The sequence below is a fragment of the Coturnix japonica genome, chromosome 23 (assembly GCF_054131305.1).
Source record: "Coturnix japonica strain WE chromosome 23, WE-NBRP24, whole genome shotgun sequence".
NCBI lineage: Eukaryota > Metazoa > Chordata > Aves > Galliformes > Phasianidae > Coturnix > Coturnix japonica.
Genome location: NC_140685.1, coordinates 8447521 through 8466727, shown reverse-complemented (window position 1 = coordinate 8466727; position 19207 = coordinate 8447521). Strand labels below are relative to the sequence as shown.

At 45.3% G+C, this 19207-nt stretch overlaps 1 long non-coding RNA gene and 1 other non-coding gene across 6 annotated transcripts in view; one reads left to right on the top strand and one right to left on the bottom strand.

The window, feature by feature from the left end:
• LOC107322036 (uncharacterized) overlaps nt 1-18853 on the top strand; it is a 36424-nt gene extending 17571 nt beyond the window's left edge. For both annotated transcript variants that reach the window (XR_004309256.2, XR_014936862.1), the window contains 2 exons: nt 610-15838; nt 15941-18853. This is a non-coding gene — a long non-coding RNA (uncharacterized LOC107322036). The remainder of the gene's footprint in view (nt 1-609; nt 15839-15940) is intronic.
• The window catches only part of LOC107322037 (uncharacterized), a 63515-nt gene continuing 47143 nt past the window's right edge, over nt 2836-19207 (bottom strand). For 2 of the 4 annotated variants that reach the window (XR_014936859.1, XR_014936860.1), the window contains exons 2-6: nt 10742-18935; nt 9878-10071; nt 9077-9230; nt 8806-8961; nt 2836-4694 (exon numbers count right to left, since the gene is read on the bottom strand). This is a non-coding gene — a transcript (uncharacterized LOC107322037). The remainder of the gene's footprint in view (nt 4695-8805; nt 8962-9076; nt 9231-9877; nt 10072-10741; nt 18936-19207) is intronic. The other 2 variants (XR_014936861.1, XR_004309261.2) reach the window with 2 other exon arrangements.

The following is a 19207-nucleotide window of genomic DNA, read 5'->3' as shown; positions in this document are numbered from 1 at the left end:
CAGACTCAGTGCCTTTCATTACATTGGGAACTGCCCTCTCCTTGCTGACTCCCTGCTTTACTCCTCTTTCTGCTGAATTGCTCTCAGTCATCACAGATCTCTGCTCATTCTCATCGCTTTATTCTGAGCTTCCTTTTCCTGCTTAGGGCAGAGATGCGGTAATTGTACAAAGAGAAGCAATTTGTTAAACAGAACTGTAACATTCAGTTATTCTCCATCACGCATTCTAACACCTTGTTTGCATTTCTGAGAGCTTGTATGTTATTTTCATTGAACTCTACAACAGTGTTCAAAGCTTTTCTCCTTTAACAACTCTACCTAGGGAGATGGATAATCAAATTAATCTGGCTCCACAACAGAAACTGTCCTTTTCCCAGTGTCTGGTTGGTTTTTGAGAAGGCTTTATTTATCAATTAATTGGTATGTTTATTGATGAATTCTGCTTCGTATGACTGTGCCAACAGATCAGAAATGCATGCTTACTTTTACTTTTTTCCCTCCTCTCTACACGGACTGCACAGACTTGCCTTTACACATCACTTACCTATTTTTAATTGGGCTATGTGGCTCTAGAGCAAGTATTACTCATTTGTTATTTGTCATTCTCAGGAACATTTCAACTGCTTTTCTTAAAGCTGAATTCTATGTAAAGGAGAAGTGAATAGAAACCTCAAACTGGGTCCCAGGTCTTGCTTAACTCTGTAATGCACACTGACTTGCTGACACGACTCCAGTTAAGGTATGGTATGAATCGGGAACTCCAACAGCCGCTGTGGAATGAGTGCGTTCACATGAAGTCATCCTGCAGCAGCTATTGCAGAACAGTCAACTGCTCTGTGTAAGCAAGCCCTAAAAGACAAGCCTGGTCCCAGCGGTTGTGTGACTAGGTAAGGGAGGTACTGGGCACAAGAAAGGCACCTCCTGTCTGCTAAGGATGGGCTGGGAGCAAAGAAACCTGTGCTGCTCAGGGCTGCCTTGCAGACCACTGCTTTGGGAGTGCCTTGATTCAGGACTTTCTGCTTTGACGCCTTTGATTTCTGAGACTGGCCCAGCATACGAAGCCGTAGACTGTTTCCTCATTTAAACAATGCAGTGTCTTTACCTGATACTGGAACAAGATGGAAGGGATTGAATGCTTCCCCCGCTGAGACACGTGGATGGAATGGATCTGCTTTTAATCCAGTGTCTACCTACCCAATGAACAGAAGTGCCTCCACTACTTACAAGATGGAGAACAACAACCGACTCTTAGTACTGGAAACAGGAAGATCCAGAAGGGGTTTTCATTCCTATGTTACAATTTTTATCTTTACTATTCACATCTTACTCAAAGTAAGAATATTTATATGTTAAAATAAACCTCTTTTTGCTTTGTAATACTGGATTGAGCCTGCCCAGCTTCTTCCTATCACAGTTGTGCCCCATGGAGAGAACCCAGTGGTGGATGATGGTCAGAAGGGCCCCTATGAATGCAGGGAATGCACACATAGCAGTCCTGCAGCTCGTCCTGAAGCCAGTGCATGGATGAATGGATCTTCTTCTCATGTGCTATAGGAACTCTGCCTATATAAATGTCTGACAAACTCTTCCAGTGCTTTATAACTTTGTGTCTTCTACCTTCTGGTAAGCCACAATTTCCTGCTTATGCATCTCTGTGGAAGAATCCTTTCATATATGTGACTGCATGTGCTGAATAGGAGAGCAAGAAGAGTTGGTGTTATTTTTATCCTATCTGTTCTCAAAACAGCTTTCCCAGTCATACACCCCTCCAAAAGCCTCTCAGAGAGGAGGGCAGGTGCAGAGAGAGCCCTGTGGGGACACTTGGTCCTTGGCCAGGGGCTGGCAGGCAGGAGGGCTCCTGTGTGCCCTGCAGGTGGGATCCTGCTCCATTTCACTGCAGGACATTCTAAGCAGACCTGTGAGTCCCATTGTCTATGCCTAGGCCAAAGCACTAAGATTTCATGGACCAATCTGGCTGTTCCTTTTGAAACATCACTGTCATTTAGCACCTCCAGTCTGGCTTGGAAAACGCAGAAATACCTAAAATAAATGTTTTGAAAAGTACACACAGGCAATCATGATTTTTTCAGTCAGTCTCAAGTGATGCCATCCACTTCCACTCTGCTTAAGTGCTGCTCTAGACTTGTTGAAGTTGCCATCCCTAGCATATGCTAAGTAGTATGAACATTAAAATAGACCCTGCCAAAATAAAGCATCCCCTACTCCCATGCAGATAATTCTGCATGGATAGCAGAAGATGTACTAAGTCTGAGCCACCATTCATATTTCTTTGCTCATCTAAGCAATTGCACCAGCATCTTTCAAGCACCAGCGCTCCAGGCTGCAAGGAGTCTCTGGCTGCAGAGCACCTTTCTGTATCGCCCTGTGATGTTATCAACTGCTTTCAGTGCACAACATCTGCCTGGAATAATCTAATGTGGTACTTTCAGTCAAATAGAAATTGTATGTCAGCCACATGATCTGAATTAGACCAGTGCAGGAAATAACATTCTGCTGGCAAATTTGGTGCCTTCTTTCAATGGGGCCCTTTGGTACTTTGCTGTAGTTTTTGATGGATAGCTGTTTTATGGAGGAAATATGGTTATTAAGGCAAACTTTCTTCATTATTTAAACTACTTTGAGCAAAACTGAAGAAATCTAAGCTGCCAAGCAAGCTTTAGTTTTAGTAGATTACTGCTGGGCTTTGTCTTTTTAATTAGGCCAGTGCTGATCAAGTTCTTGATCTCTTGCTTTCTCTAAGCTCAAAAGGGACCTCATTCACATACGAAGAGTAAAAGCAGAGAATTCAGAGTGGTAGGAATCCAGTTTATAAACTAGGTAAGCCCGGGGAGAGGGGAACAATGTATTTATTAGTCTGCAATTAAGGGAAAGCAGTGAAGTTTTCTCTGAACAACTCAGACTCCTGCAGTTTTCAAACACACTGCTAGTTCATCCATCATCCACTTCTTCCACAGTGGACCGACATGCCCTAATCATTGCCAGCATATATACAAGAAGCATGTTTAATCATTACATCATAAATTGGAACAGAACTGGGCTAACGATACAGCAGGGACCAAAGGCATTTTCAGTGCTCCAGTACACAGGACAGGGTTTGACCATCAGTCTGTAGGCAGAAGGGCTGTCACAGACAGTCAGTCACAATATATTCTGATCTTTTGGTCAGCACAGATGCTACCTGCAGTACCAAGCTTTGGCCCCATGACTGATGAGAAGCAAATCCATGGATTCCAGTCCTTGTACTTCCAAGTTGTTATGGCTCGCTATTAAATGGGGAAAGGAAGCCAAAGGAAATCATGTGCATTGGAGTCAAATACCATTTTTAGGAGTGGGAACTGCATGAGTATTTCACCAGTGATTAAAATAGCCAGGGACCAGGGCACACTAATGATTAATGATCTCTTTCTGCAATCTGAGGACATGTCCTACAGAATCCGGCCCTCCTGAGAGACAGTCATGAAGTACAGTTTGGCCGTATTTTAAAGGCATGAGCAAAAATTGGTAGGTGAGCATTTTTTAATGTTGTGGATCTGCTATGTTATTTGGCTTGAATTATTGGCCGCTACTTTGGAAGCATGTGGCACGTAGAAGTAGCTCTTACCCAACCTGGTGCAGCCACACCACTGTCCCACTCCCAGCACAGGCAGTAGTGCAGGCTGAGAAGTTACACTAAGCTCAGTGCTGCAGGTGGAACAAGGTCATCTACACACACTCTAAAGCCATATTTTTTTTTTCCTTACCTTGTTCACCTCCTGTGAAGGCAGCTCTCCTTAACAGGAGCACAGCACTCTCCTGAGGACACATCCTGCATGCTGCTTTATGGGGAACTTGGAGGCTTGGACTTCACCATGTCCCAATGGCAGCATAGAGCAGGGCAGCTCAGGGCCCAGCCCCACTTGTGAGACCCCACCAGCCATCCTCCATCCCTTCACTGTGTAGCAGAGAGCACTGCTGCAGTAGGAGGTCAAGCAAGAAGCTGTGTGATCCCTATTGATGTACCTGCCCTCTTCCAGCATCACGCAGACACCCCTGATTTGTCCCTCAGAGATGTCATTTTTCCTGCACAGAAACAACATTACAAGGCATTACTACAATGAAACTTCAGTTTCAAGTGAGGAACTTCTGGGAGTTCCTCTTTCTTTTCTTTTTTCCCAGCTGCAGGGAAGGGTGAAAACTATCAGCTATAAAAATATTACAGTTTGTGCTGTTAAACAAATCATATTTGTCAACAGGTAGCTGAATTACGTCCAGTTCCACTGAGAGCCAAAACTGATCGTTTTTCCCAATGCTCTTGTACAGTAACAGCTGGCAGAACACTGTCAAACAAAGCTGGGCTGGGCTGATAAATAAACCAACGAGCCTCAGTGTAGGAGACACACCATCTCATGGAGAGACTGCAGCTCATGCTGGAATGTGTTGAACAAATGCTTGTTAACAATCTACACACAGGCAGAAAGTTGCTTTATGAAAAGGTGCTAGAAAAATGTTACCTGAATAAGACACAGCATTCCTAATGTTATCAACCAGCCAGGTTTTAGGTCTCAGAGTACTAAAGCACACCAGCAAACCTGCTAACAATGTTAGCATTTCTTGTTCATTCCAATGGAGAGTCTGGTCACTGGATTCTGGATGAGTGGAAAGTCCCAACAAGTTCTAAGATACAGCCAGGCAACCTAGAAAGCAAACAGAGTGAAATCTATTTCTATTATTTGTTTCACAGCTCCCAAATTCTGTTGGAGAGTTTTCCACTCTTCAGTTGTTTCTGAGGCAGGAGGAAACCTCTGATTGCAGATGCTGTGTTCCCTCTAAGCCAATCAGACTACACTGTTCCAGGTGGGAGAGGGAAGGATAACAAGTGAAAATGCCCCATCAGGAGATACAGCTTCACCTTTGAGCTCAGAGCCTCATGCAGCCAGCATGTAATGCTCTGTGTTTTGTACTTAACACCACTCTGGTTTTGTCCTTGCTTTGCAGGCATTTTATTTTTATCATGGGTAAGAAGAGGAATGAGCACAGGGCTGCAAACTCCATCTTGGTGCAAATAAACCTGCAGGAGATTAAATTAGGGACCTAAAGACTGAATATTAAAGCATTTCAAACTTTGGAGTTCTTTGAAATAAGCAGCTGCAAAACAAATCAGTCTGACAAAATTAGCAGGACCAAAGTGCTAAAGGAATCCACTAAGGGTCATTTATTTACTGATGCAGATTTAAGAGAACTTCTAAAGTTATTTGTATTAGTGGCTGTATATGTCAACATGCTATTTCCTCAATGCATTTTGAGTCCAGATTAGCTAAAGTTTTAGGTGTTGGCAGACTTGCTACAATAGAAGGGAAATGCCACTGGAATAACTTTAAACATGATCCAATCCCTGATGATTCATTGGATGTGTTAAAATTTCCTTTGAGACCATGTAAGTAATGCAGGGACTGGAGTGCAGAGTGCCTGTGACTCAGCTCTCTGCGAGGCAAAGGGAGGATGTCAGAATTACTCACTGGGACAGGAGGAATCTCATTTATCTATTTATAGGCAAGGCTGAGATGAGCTCGTGCCATTGAAGAGCTGAATTTGCCAGTTCTCTTGGGGGGGTAGGAAAGGGGAAGGCCCTCCCTATAGCCAGTGGGGCTGCTTCCAAACCCAAGGACTCTGGCCAGCTGCATTTTCTTGTCCTCGAATGAGCAGCATGGGGCACCTGGTGCAGACCTGCTGCTCAGCCCCTGCTCCAGTGGGGCTGCAGGACCGGGAGGTCCCATGCCCTGAAGTCAGTGGGCTCTTCCCACTGCAGGAGCATCCCTGCAGCATGTGTGTATGTCAGCCAGCTTCATTTAAGAGATGCAGATTAGAGGCCAGCACCTGATTTGCCAAAAGCCTGTTTAGTGCTTCTCTTCAAAGAGGTACAACATTATTCTCCATGTGGGCATTTTGCCTAACAGGGCAATCAGAAAAGGAAAGCTCCAGGGGACAAAGTGGGGAGCTGAGCACACTGCCTGCTTCCAGCCTCTGCACAGCCTGCAAGGCACTGACAGTGTCTGGACAGCAGTTCCTGAAGGTGTGCTTTCAGCCATGTCTGTTCAGATTTGGGAGGTGAAAGACAGTCACATTTTGAGTTAAAAGCAAGAGCTCAAACCCACAGCAAAATGATTTAGTGACACCGCTTTTCTGATACAGCCAGCACTTAGCAGCACACCCTGCAGCTTAATTTTCTTACTAAGAAACAAACCACTTCACAGTGGAAGTGCTCCATCACTAGGAACACCTTTGTGCTGTTGGTCTGGGCTGTTCTTTCCATTCCCTGCATTTAGCTGCTGTGTCTAACTCCCTTCCCAAAAAAAGAAGTTATCTAGGAAGGCAGAGCTCTGGTTACTGATCCAGCCTCCTAGTGTTACATTCAATTACATCATATCATGCTTTTTGGCAGGCTGTCCCAGCACTTCATTTAAAATTTTCAGCCTTAATATCATTTGTTCTTGTGCCAGCATCATAATTTAGTTTAAACAATTCTCTTTTTTCTCTGATCTTTACCTATCAGATATATTTACTGAAAACAATCCTATCTCCTCTAGCCTTTGTTTTGAAAAACTAAACAAATGAAACTTTTCTAGTCTCCTCTTGTTCTAAACCCTCTGATCATCCTCAATGCCCTTCTCTGTACCTGCTAATCTTCCTCGAACATGAGTGGACCTGTACCTTCTAGGATTGTGTTTGCCTCTCCATATCAGATTGGTGGCTCACAGTTATCCCTGGGAGCAAGTAATTCTCTTTGTTTTTTTTTCCCACCCCCTGCCTTTGTCATCTTCAAGTGAGTAATATGATATTCTGGTTATTAATTTCTAAATGCATGTCTTAATACTTTGTCTGTTCTATTTCAGATTAATTCTGTCATTCACTCTTTGCTGACTGATGTTCTGATCATCCTCTCTATTAAGAAAGCCCGTGTTCTCAGCAGATTTCTTTACTACATTCCTACTGCTGTGCCAGACTCGTTAATGAAACAAGCAAGAGTGAGCTCAACACTGACTCCTGAGGAGTTCCACTTACTGACTGCCTCTGTCTGGCATTTCTTCTCTCCTCAGAGCTCCCCTTTCCTCTACACTCCAACAGTTTTGCATTTACCATCCACACTAATCCCCATCGTCTCAACTTCTACCAGTAATTTCCCCTGCGGTATAATATCAGATTCTTCACTCAAGTCTGGATAGAGTAAATCACCTGTATTTCATTTGCCTAAAAAAAAATCAGTCATCAAAGAGAAATATCAGGTTAAGCTGAACTCATTTAATGTGCCAAATCCTGGGATGGAAATCTGCCAGTGCAACTTCACCTGAGCACACTGAATTCTTCATGCTTTTCCTTCCACCTTACAGGCGATCATTTTCATTCCCTTATGTATATTCCCACTAGAAATCCCGCCTCTGTCCCACTGCTCAGCGCGATCATCTCTACTGAAAATGTGGACGAAGTGTTCTTAATTCATTTTTAGACCACATGTAGATGGGTCTCATCTCAGCCCCTTCTCACTCTATAATGACCACATTTCTCCTCTTTTGATTTCTCTAGTTGAAACCCTCAGCCATCTGTTCTAATTTCCTTTTCAAGTCCAATTCACAAGTTCACTTTCGACATGTTTTATTCTGACTCTACCTTTCCCATCTCAGCAACTTCGAATTGGATGACTAAAGCAAATGCTGCCTCCAACCTTCTGCTCCACCACTCTTCTCCAGTGCCACCCTTGTGGCAGTAACTCATCAGGCAGGTCCAGAACTGCTGCACTGAACACATCACTGCAGTGGCTGTTCAGGACCTGCAGGGTAAGGTGCTTTGTCAGCCCTGTGATAAGAGCGATGGCCTCCATCAAAGAGCAGAGCAGAGCATCGTATTCTGTAGCAGTTTCTCTCCAGACATCTGATTTCAATACCTAGCTGCATGCCAGCAGAATACCCTCATGCCAATCAGAACTTCTGCATATCAGTTAATGCTCTCCATGTGTTTGGGACTGGTTATTTATCCTACTGGGGTTGGAATATTTCCTATCAGGGTTAATCTTCCTGCATGTTTCGGCTAGTTTTAGAATCCAAGTTCCATCACATTCAGTGATGCACTCAGTTCTGCAGTGCAGCTGATTCCACTAATTAGCTCCCTTAATTTCCCAACATTTGCCCTCTCTGAGATGAGTGTGTTTTGGTGTGTCACTACAGAAGCTGTTGAAGATTCAGTCCTAATGAGGTGCCTTTAAAAGCTCATGTTTCTTACCCAGAGTCCTCAGAGGCTTTGGCTGACTCACAACTTGGTGCTTTAGAGACAGTGAAAGAACTTCCCTTTGTGCATGAGACAGACTCTGTATCATCTTATCATTGCTCAATATTACCCAGCACTGTCATTCTGTATCCAGCTGAGACAATACAGAGCCTAAAAGGTCACATTTCAGAAGGTACTGCACTGGATGGAGAATCAGTTAAGTCCCTAAAGTGTAGTCCAAAGCTTCCTACCCTCACTGAGATCACTGCAGCACTTTGCTAAACCAGTTTTGCTTACTAGAAAACAAGATGTCTCTATCAAGCTATTTGCATTGAATTCTGCCTATTTCCTGCAGAAAGTAAAGCCCATCCAGACTGCAGCTGACCATTCTGAGACATGCAGGCAAGGAGCAGAAGCTTAGCTTAGACTGCTTATAAAGCACCAGCACAAGAGAGCCATGTCCACAAGGGACTTCTGAAAAATGCAAAACACCTTTAAAAATCCAAGCCTTACTGCCAGGACTCTGCATGTGACACGTCCTCTCTTTACCTGCTTCCTCAGCTGCACAATACAGCAGCACTGCCCTCTTCCCAAGCCAGCATGCAAGTGATGCAGCCACAATGCTGGGGCCATGTTGCCATCTAAGACACATGGAAGATGTCTTCCGCTGCCAAACTGGTGTGTGTTCAAACCCTGTAGGAAGAGCTGAAATGGCAGAGCAAAGTAAATTACTCTCCTCTATTTCAAGGGGAGCAAATAAGCCCCTTTCCCAAAACATGTCTGCCCTGAATGCTCCCTGCTCTGCTGGGCACCTACTGACCTTGGCAGTGTCACAGGACTCGTGTTGTTCTGAAAGAGTAACCTCCTTGTGAAGAGGCTCATTGCTTTGGGAAACACAAAGCAGTCTTGTCCTCCAAGTGTCCAAGCCTTCTTTTCACGTCTGTTTATTCCTTCACTAGCATTTATTTTTGGCCCTGAAAAAAAAACAACCACCACCACACAACTCCACATTAAAGGGATGGTGTCCAGTTAAAACCCGCATACTGCACCACCCCTTTGCACCCCTCTGCAGGGGAAGGCAGCAGAGGAGACCAACAAAAAAACTGTCTCCTGTTGGGCACAAAACTGCCTTTGCTTTCTAGTGAAAAGGCAGCAGAGCATCCTCAGAATCATGGAGCATGTTGGTCAAACAGGCACAATCCTGCATGCCTGAGGCTTGTTTGTATACAGAATCACAAATTCAAGGACCAAATTTCCATTGATCCAGGAAAATCTTTCTAGTTGATATTATAAAAGGAGCCCAGGAGAGCAAGACACCAATGTTCCACAATGTCACACCGAGTTTGTGATGTGTGTAACTCTTGGGCAATCCCAGCCCTTGCAACACGGCTTATCAATGATATAAAATCAGAAATACAGCTTCATGCTGCTTCTGTGCTGACTCCACAGCTGTTCAGGCTACTAGAGCAAGAACATGGCTTCTTATGCAGCATAGAAAAGGTTAAGAGGAGCAGCAGGTGATTGTTGCCTCCTGAGGCCAGTGCCAGCTGCACTTAACCGCTGCTCAAGGCCAGTGTTAAGGCAAACAAAAGCACTGGGGTCACCAGCAGAATATGCTCACCTGTTTGACTTTGCAGAGAAGTAATCACAGCCAGTGCCAGCTTTGTGCCTGTCACAACGCTGAGAGCTGTGACTGTGTGTGGCCTGATGCAGCTGCAGAAGGGCTGTCTAAAGGCTCACAAAGCTGAAGTCTGAGGCACAGAGTTCAAGTCCAAGGTCCTGTATTGACAGTGTGTGTGGTCAAGACCTGGGTTCCTATTGGAAGAAGGAGAGAAGGAAAGCAGGATTGCATCATGAGCTCTTTGTACTGGTTCTGAAAGAGCAGTTGTGCTTGCTGGCAATATCTACATCTTGGACCACCCAGCAGCATCCAGCACCCCGGGTCAGGTAGCTGTGCTCCATTCCTTTAGCACCATGACTGAGTTGGGCACCTGAGGACAAAGTTATTAAAGCAGTCTGCTCTCAAGACCTCTGTGACAGCAACTGTATCGCTGTCTGCTTTCACTGAGGTCAATGGGACTCTGGCCACAGGCCTGATTCATCTCTCTCCTAAATCAATAGATTATCTTTCAAGTCTATTGGCTCCTATGAGCTGTCAAGCCCTGGATGAACACTATGGCATGGTTCAGCCAAAAGAAATGGGGGACATGATGGAAATTGAAACCTCTGGAAAGATTTGGCCTATCTTGTATGCTTAGCAAGTCAGTAGAACATGAATACTGCATCCATCACTCAGAGTAAGTGCTTCTGGATGCTTGGCTGACTTTGGCAAGGGGCACTTTGAAAGGGATAAAACTGCATTTTCATTGCTGAGAACCTTCCTACAGCATACAATGTGGCCCATGGGATGCTGGCAACCTACTGGTATCGTTTTTAGGGACTACATAGGGGCTAACACTGCTACACTGTATAAACAAGTGCTTACCCCTGAATATCAGGTTAGTCCAGAAGGGATTTACAAATGCATAGATGGCCAGAGGTAGGCTGTCCTCCAATCAGTCTGTGACTCTAGATAGAAAAGAAAAAAAAAGATGACTTTGTACTCTTCCAATTACCTCCATTTCATACATAATTAAAGTAATCACAAAACCAGATGCATTATATCAGTAACTGGCAAATTAAGAATTCGGTCACGGTTGTTCAGGAACTCGCAGCCTCCGTGCAATACCAATAATAATTATTTATAGCCTACTATGCAAGGAAATTAGTCCAGGAGAACTGACTGATTATAAGGTAGAACAGTCACCCCAAGGGAGAAGTTCAGTGCAATATGAAAGGTGCAAGACATCATACCATTTTCTTGTCCTGTATTATAAACTTTACTGCAAGTAGCATCCTTGTATTTTGTATTTTGTACAGAGCACCTCAGTTCCCCTGTAACAAACACCTATTATATTCCTGCTGAATTTCACTGAATTTACTCCTGATTTATACTTAAGATCAGAAGCAGATCCACATTGCTGCTTCCTATACAAATCCCTGAGCTGCTTACTCACAAGGATGTACAGCTTCACAAAAGAATGAGTTGAGAGAATGATCTGGGTGGCAGACTGTTAGTTCTGATGGAATTACCATGACTAGCATCTGGAGAAGCTGAATGCAGCGCTAACTCAAGGTACAAGAAAGCTTCAGCCCTTGAAAAGAGCTAACAAAGACGATGCACAGAAAGTGGGAGGTAGCAAAGATAGAAAATCTTTCTTTGTCAAAAGAACTCGTGCTCTGCGAGTTGTGAAAACAAATGATTTCCTGTGATTAATACCTGCCTCCTCTGCTGAAGGCATCCATCTCTGCTTGGATCAGATACTAGTAAAGCAAAGCTCACCTCTTAGGAAAGAAGGCTTTCCATTTTGTTCCTGCTAACATTCCTCCTCGCCATTGTCCCTGCATGGCCCTGCAACCATTTTATGATGCAGGCCCAACATAACTCACAGTACTTCCCATTATTGTGCACCACAAGTGTTAGCAGAGCCCTTTTTGTGGTAGATAGCAGCCCTCAGACACCCCATGTTTCCTGTTCAACTGGAGCCAATCACACACTATTTGGTACCAAAACTGAGTTCCTAATTAATTTACACACAATGAGGCCATTGTAACGATAACGTAATGGAGATCAGTCCATTAGCAAAAAGTGTGGATAGATTATTTTCTTCTAATGCTTCCATCAATGTTAAGACCCATTAATCATATTTTAAGAAAACAACCTTAAACTTACACATTATTTGTAGGCATTTCTAATGGGATACCCAGCCAGCCCTGCTGTTCAGCAAGGAAATCTCTGCCATGCACTGAGCAGAACTGGACTTTTAGCACAGAGAAGATTGCACAAGTGGTCCAACTCCACTGATACTCTCTTTATAAAGTGAGAATATAACAGTTTTAACGAATAGGAAATCAAGATTGAATGCAACATGTTCTGAAGGAGGGCAACATTCCTAGCAGCTGCTGAAAGGGAAGTGGAATTCATAAATGCCTCCTTCATCTTTATCAAATTACTATTCGGCGCAGTTACATTTATTAATAACAACATCCCTTAAACCACATTGTAAAAATCCATTAGCAAGAAATGCTTTAAAATGTACAACAGGCTGCAACAGATGGTTTATCAAAGGCTGAAACAATTCCACAGTGTAAGCAGAGTGGGCATTTTTATGGGCTGCCAACCGTGCCAGAGTATCATTGTGATATATTCACAAGTGGGATGTTTGTGCAGTGTAACTAAAACTTTCTCTTGAATTCAGTAATCCACACAGCCAAGAGGTAATGCAAACTCATACCGTGCTTTGGATCTTTTCCCCTCACTCCCATCCATACCTGTGCCTAGAAATGCTGCCAGCAGTTCCAGAGCTGTCTGATGCAGCACTGAGTGAGCAGTACCACAGTTCCCACTGCTCACACAGGGATTGCACATTGACTCCTCCATAACCAACCCTCATGAGAAGAACCCTCAGAGAGGTCACAACTATTCAAATCCATGAGAGTCAACCCTTGCAGGACCAGCCTGAAGCCAACCACCATATCACCCTTCAATTTTTTAACACAGTTTGCCCTGGAAGTTTACATATTCCCTTCTTGTTTCCTTACTTCATCTTTTAAAAGCCAACAGTTTGAATGTCAATCACTGCTGAGCAATCACTGAGAGGGTATGAGATACGGAGGTGAAATCCAGAGGAGGGATTGTCATCATCCTGGTGGCAGAAGCTGCCAGCCATGCCCATTGTGCACATCCTGCACCACTGGAGATGTGCACACATCCCAGGGGGGCTGTTACAGAAGAGCTGCTGCTTTGCCCTGCTCTCAGTTGCTTCCAGTTTGCAGCAGAGAACAATAATGGCACAGAGAGCGCAGCATTGCTGTGTGCTCATTCCCCAGCAGTGACTGTATCTGTCACAGCCTCCTGCTGTATCAGGGCAATGATGTTTCTGAAGGCATTTTCTTTGTTGCTGAACAAGGCGAAGTCTGAGCCTGGGAATACAGGAGAGGCAAAGGGACAGAGTGAGGGATGTGAGTGCAGCTGGGTACAAGTGGACAGCAGTGCTGGCAGATCAGCCCGTGCACATTCTCCTTCCAGATCTGATAATTCCCTACTTCTATAAAAACACACCCAAAGCAGAGGTCACAGGGTGCCTGGGGCAGATATGCAGACTGCAGCCCAAGTGCATCCCAGTTCCCTGGAGGGAAAGGTCCCTTCACACCTGCAAGCTGTACCTGTATCTCACCCCAGCAGGACAGGCAGACTGTGCCTCCACCAACCGCTCACCAGCTCCATCCGTCCCCATGGTGCATTCCCCTTAGGAGAGCAAAAGGGTGGCAGAACAAATCAGTGGCAGAATGCATCTTCTGTAACTGCACACGAGTCAACTTGTTAAGCTGATGGTTTCTGTCCCAGCTGAGGTTGAAACTCCATGATTACTCTTGACCGAGCATAGCTAGAAAACACATAATTACATGGGCCAAAGCACAGAGAATGGTGCCCACTGCTTCACTAGTAAAGTGCAGCACATGAGGGGAAAAGAACCACTTGGAAATGAAGTAGATGTTCACACCTCACCACATCCTCTCTGCTGAGTTTATGGCTTTCAGGCCTGGGCAGCACGAAAGGCAAAAATTTCTCAGGAGCGGTGATGGATTGCATGGCATGAAACACCACAAAAGGTGTCAGTGCTGGGGATGGGGGTTCCACCATCCAGCCAGATGAGAGCAGTCCAGGCAAACGCTGGTGAGACAACACTTGGCACCTTGCAGGAACAATCTGCAGTGATGGAGGGAAGGGCTTGGACATAGATGGTGCTTTGAGCAGAAGTGGGGTCTGCCGGAGTGGGAACAGCTGTGGGGCTGGGAGGGAAACAGAGACAGGAATGAGACAGATACACTTCCCCTCTGGGAGGATGGGCTCAGGCAGCCTGAGGAAAATGAGGCTAAAATGAAAGGGAGGAAACCAGAGAAGAGAACATGGAACGGGGGAGATCACAGAGAACAACAGGAAGCAGCGCTGAGATGACAGACATGAAGGCTGGGCTTGTAGGAGAAAAGCAAAAAGAGAGTAAAAAAAAAAAAAAAATTAAAAAAAAATCAGGAATATTGTGCAAAAGACAGAAAATTTCTTTAAAAAGTCCCATAAAAGTGCCAACCACCCAGCTGCTGTAAGTAAAACTCCAGTACACTTACGTCAACACCACACCACAGATCAGCACCAGGGGAGGAGGACCGGGGTTGTTTTTTAATTGCTTGGAAAGGCTTTCAGCGATGCAGAATGTGAACTCCAGCTTCCACTGATGTCAAAGGGATTTAGAGGTGTGTACAGTCCCACAAACCAAGACCCAACTTGTCAAAGCGTGTGAGACAAGATGTCGCATTAACCCCTCGACAGGAGCCAGCTTTGCATGTTGCTTGACCTGCAGCCCAATGCCAGCTCACCTCGATGGGACACATGTGGCAGGGACACAAGGACACAGGACAGCTCTGCCTTGCCCACACCACACCAGGCTTTTGCTTTGCTCTCCCTGATAAGCAGTGAGGTCCTTGGTTTGCACAGCCAGGCATGAGAAGGGGTAAGAGGCATCCGCTTTGCTGGTTGAAGTGAAATGTTTGGCTTATTGGCACAGCTTGTTTAGATTGGCTCCCAGCACTCAGTCGATGTTATTAGAGAAAGCAATAAAAATGCATTAAATACTAAGAACTACATTAAAACAACATGGAACATGCAACACAAACCAAGAAAAGCAAGGGGCTGAGTATGGAGTCCGCCATTCCCTCAGTCATGAGTATGAATATGGTGGAGCCATGTCACAATGGCGTTTGGAAAGGTATAGCTGGAAAGCTCTCGCATGCTGCAACACGGAAGATTTCATCCCCTTTTCCTCTCCAAACCACAGCTTCTAGAAAGACTTTGAAATGCTGCAGTCAGCTCCTACGCCTCCCTGCTGAGCTCCTTCCAGACTGAGCTCTTAAACTTGCTATGTTTTTGCCAAGATCTAATTTTCTTTTGACAACATATTAAAGGGCAGATTCCCATGCCACAGGGAGGGACTGTGAGATGTCATAACGGACACATCCGTCACCTGTCTGGCCAGAGCTCACTGTTCTACCCCAATTCTTCAGCTCCATCAGACCTCTCAGTTACTTCTTTGGCCTTGAGATAGGACACCAGGGGCTCTGGGATCCCTAACTTATCTGTTTTGTTAACTGATTTCAGCCATAGCCAGATCCTCACTTTTCTACTGTACTACGAAAATCACAACTGCATGTTATGCCCAGTTGAAAAGCAAGGTAACTAGCGTAAAGCCTGGATTTCCCAAGGGAATAAAGCTTTAAATGGAGCACTGTGCGAGCCCAATGTGTGTGAGTAGATTTTGATTGTGCCAGACTATTTCAAGGAGACAGAGACAGGGATTTCTCAGCACCCTAAAGGTCCCAGACAGGAGCTACAGATGACAGATGGAGGACAGGGACACCATCAGCATCCCCCAAGGAAAAGACAGCAGTGGATGCTCCCTCTACACCAGACAGCAGAGATGCCACAAAGGTGAGTGCTGTTCATTCAACTCAGTGATCATGAAATTACTCATTAATCATCTCCTTGTGTGATCACATTCTAATGCCACTCACCTGCCCCATCTCTGCCTAGGGCTGCACTCTGCACAGCTGTCCAGAAACCACCTTCCTCACCCATCACCTCCAAGGCCTTTAGCAGTGACTCATCCACGTGTTGCTGAAGCAGCATAGCAAGGAAACCGGAGAGAGGATCAACACACAAGGCAACGGGAGCTGCAGCGGGGCAACAGCTGTCCCTCAGCGCATCCATTGTTCTTGTGCAGAGAAGCAGCTTTAAGAAAGCGGTGTAAATTACAGGAACTGGATCACTGGCTTGAACAATGTCAGCACGTCCCTTCAAGGGCATTCACTCCCCCCATGCCATGAAATGACAAGTTATTATTTAACAGCAGACCTCACACAGAGGAATGTTTTTCTGTATTCATGACCTCTAACAAGTATAGCAATTGTTTACTATACTCTGAGTGATCCAGAAGCAGCTATAATGTGATAATTATAGAGAAACCTTCCTAAAAATACATTTCTGATGCATCAGCAAAAACTCAGCAGGCCCCTCCAGCTGGCACTGTACGTATGAGTTAAGCCCAGTTTGAGAATCAGATCATGCACTACATTTTGTACAGCTGTGCAAAGACTCCAACAAGAAGCTCTGGAGCAGATGTCCTGTAGCAATGGAGAGAAGGGCACGAAGAAGCAGAAGAGGCCAAAGCCACGTTTCTTGACTGAGTGGTCAGTGACATGGGAAAGCATCAGTTCCATTTTCAAGTTGGATAAACTAAGGCTCTGGAAATCAGCATACCTGCATGGTGTTTGCTTTCTTTGCCCAGCACAGCACTTCCCTGGAGACCAGTGGGACTTCAGTCTCTGTAGCTCCTTGGCAGCATCCACATCCTTCTGTGCCTCAGTTTCCTCACCTACAGGACGGCCCAGATGACAAACCCTGAACCTGGGACTGCGTTGAAGCTTGGGAAACACACAGCACCTTGAAAGAGGGCGTCTATGGAAGCACGAACAGTCATTTATTGCTTCAATTAAAAAGAGTGTGTCTTACAATCCACTGTCTGTTTATACTTGCGCTCCTTATGGATATCTCTCTGAAAAGAACCCAGCCTTGGTAGCTCTCGGATTTGGCGCAGCGTGCCAAATAATAAGCAGGCTCACCAACCCTTCTACAACACACTGTGCTTCTGTGTAACTTTACGGGCTGTGTTTGACTTGTCTGAACTTGAACAGTCAGCACTGATTGATTGGCTTCTAAAAATACACATCTGCCATGGTTCGGAGTCCAGAGAGCTCCTGTTGATTTAGATGGAGACCTTGCTGGGAAGAGGCTAAAACAGACACCTGACACCAGGGCGCTGCTGTCCAGCCACTTGCTGCCTCCTGCACAGGGTGCTCTGAATGTGGGGCTCCACTGTGCTCAACAGCCCTCCATACCTCTGAGTGGAGAAAAAGGCAGGAAGAAAGCAGCCCTATGGATCCCTTCCCTCCCTGCAACTCCATTTCCAGGCTGCCCTGAAGCTGATGGTGATAAGCAGAACAAACTTGCACATAACCTGCCAAAGGGCTGAGCTCAGGCGCTGAGCACCTGCAGTTCCCAGCAGTCGAGGGGGTGCTCAGTGCTCCACTGAGCTGGGAAGGCTCCCAAAGAAAGGGATGTGACTGCTGCAAGGGAGGTGCATTGCACTGTATACCCTGGAGGAGGCTGCAAGCACATGATTATTGCAACAGAAGCCGCTAGGAGAAAAACCAGATTACCATTTCCATTGGAGGTAATAGGTGCCTTGTTGATTTATAACCCTGTCACTGCTGGCCATTAAGCAAACGCTATTGCAGCTCCTAGATCCCGTTCCATAGCACACTGAGTAAACCATAGTCTCTGGCACAGTGTCCTGGAGAACTCCACTGGAGGGCATAGGGCCACAGTTTCCCCCTGTAGTGCCTGTGATGTGAGCACTCCCAGTTATGTACACCCAGATCACTACAGCTGAAGCTTCAGAATGCATTTTGGAAAAGGAAGGAGGTGTGGGGCTGCAGGGAGCCACAGCACAGAGCACAGGAGCTCAAGCAGATGAAGTTTGCTACAGGGAAACTGTAGAAAGTCAGGAGCAAAGCAGCATCTGTGCATTCTGAGTGTGATGCATTGACAGCAGCGTGCTGGGCACTGGTGAGGAACGCAGCAGCACCAGGTTTGCTGAAGATGTGAAACTGAGACAGCTTCCAACACTGTGCCCCACGCTGGCAGGTCCCAGGGTCACTCTGCTCACTACCTGCTGACATCGGAGCTAACAAAAGACAAAGCAGAGTGCAGTCAAATATATACACTGGATGTTGCCATGCTACTGAATGCAGCTTAGCACAGCAGGACTTTTTCTAAATGATATATTGTAGTTAAGCTAAAATCTAAATAATAATTCTTACTTTGGCTCTCTGGAAGATCACAGCCAGACAGCTGCCTGTGGAATACCAGGGCTAGTGGAAGAAATTATTGGTATTCTAGGAGCACACAGGACTGGAGATGATCACTGCAGCCAGACTGTTTTCACAGCATCACATGCCAACCCTTTTGTGTGTGGGTTATGCAACAGGACCCGGCCCTGCTCTCCTGATGCAAGGTCTTGCAGAACCTGGTTGCTCCAAGGCCCAGAACCCTCATTTCCACTGTAAGTGCATTCTCTGCCAGTTTATAGTCACTATCATCCAAAGATTTATTGTCACTTACGTTACGTTCTTCCTTCTGCTATATCTACAGAAACCAGTGCACTCTCTTCAGCTCCACCACATTGAACATCCCACATGGTCACTTCTGTGCTACTCACTGTTCCTGTCATCTTCTGAGTTCTGCTTCGGATTTCTCCTTCCCAAAGACAGATGATGGGAACTGGCTGCGACTTTCCAGACGGAGTTGAGCAGTTCCTTGTATGGTGGCAGTAGTGCTTCCCCATCTTTACTGGAAATATCTTGCCTAATAAACCCGATGATCTCACTTGGCTTTTGTGTTGAGTTTTAAAAGGGGTATAAAGCAGGCTCTCCAGTATTTCACTTCATTTTATTTTAGTGTTTGTTATCTGGAAAAAAAAGAGGGTAGTTAAACTGCCTTTTTAATTAAATTCCTTTAAATCTCTGAAAACAAGAAAGAAAGAAAGATAGTAAACAAAGTAAGACAGAAGAATTACCATGTGTATGAGCAGAGGTATTTTGTTCCCGTAACACATTTATATATAAATCTCTGTTTCAAAAACTTGCAGAATGTCTCAGTTGCTCAGTCTGTCTCCTGGGCAACGTGACACCTCACAGGAGGAGCCTTGTGGGACATCAGTCCTGGGAACTCTATTGAAAT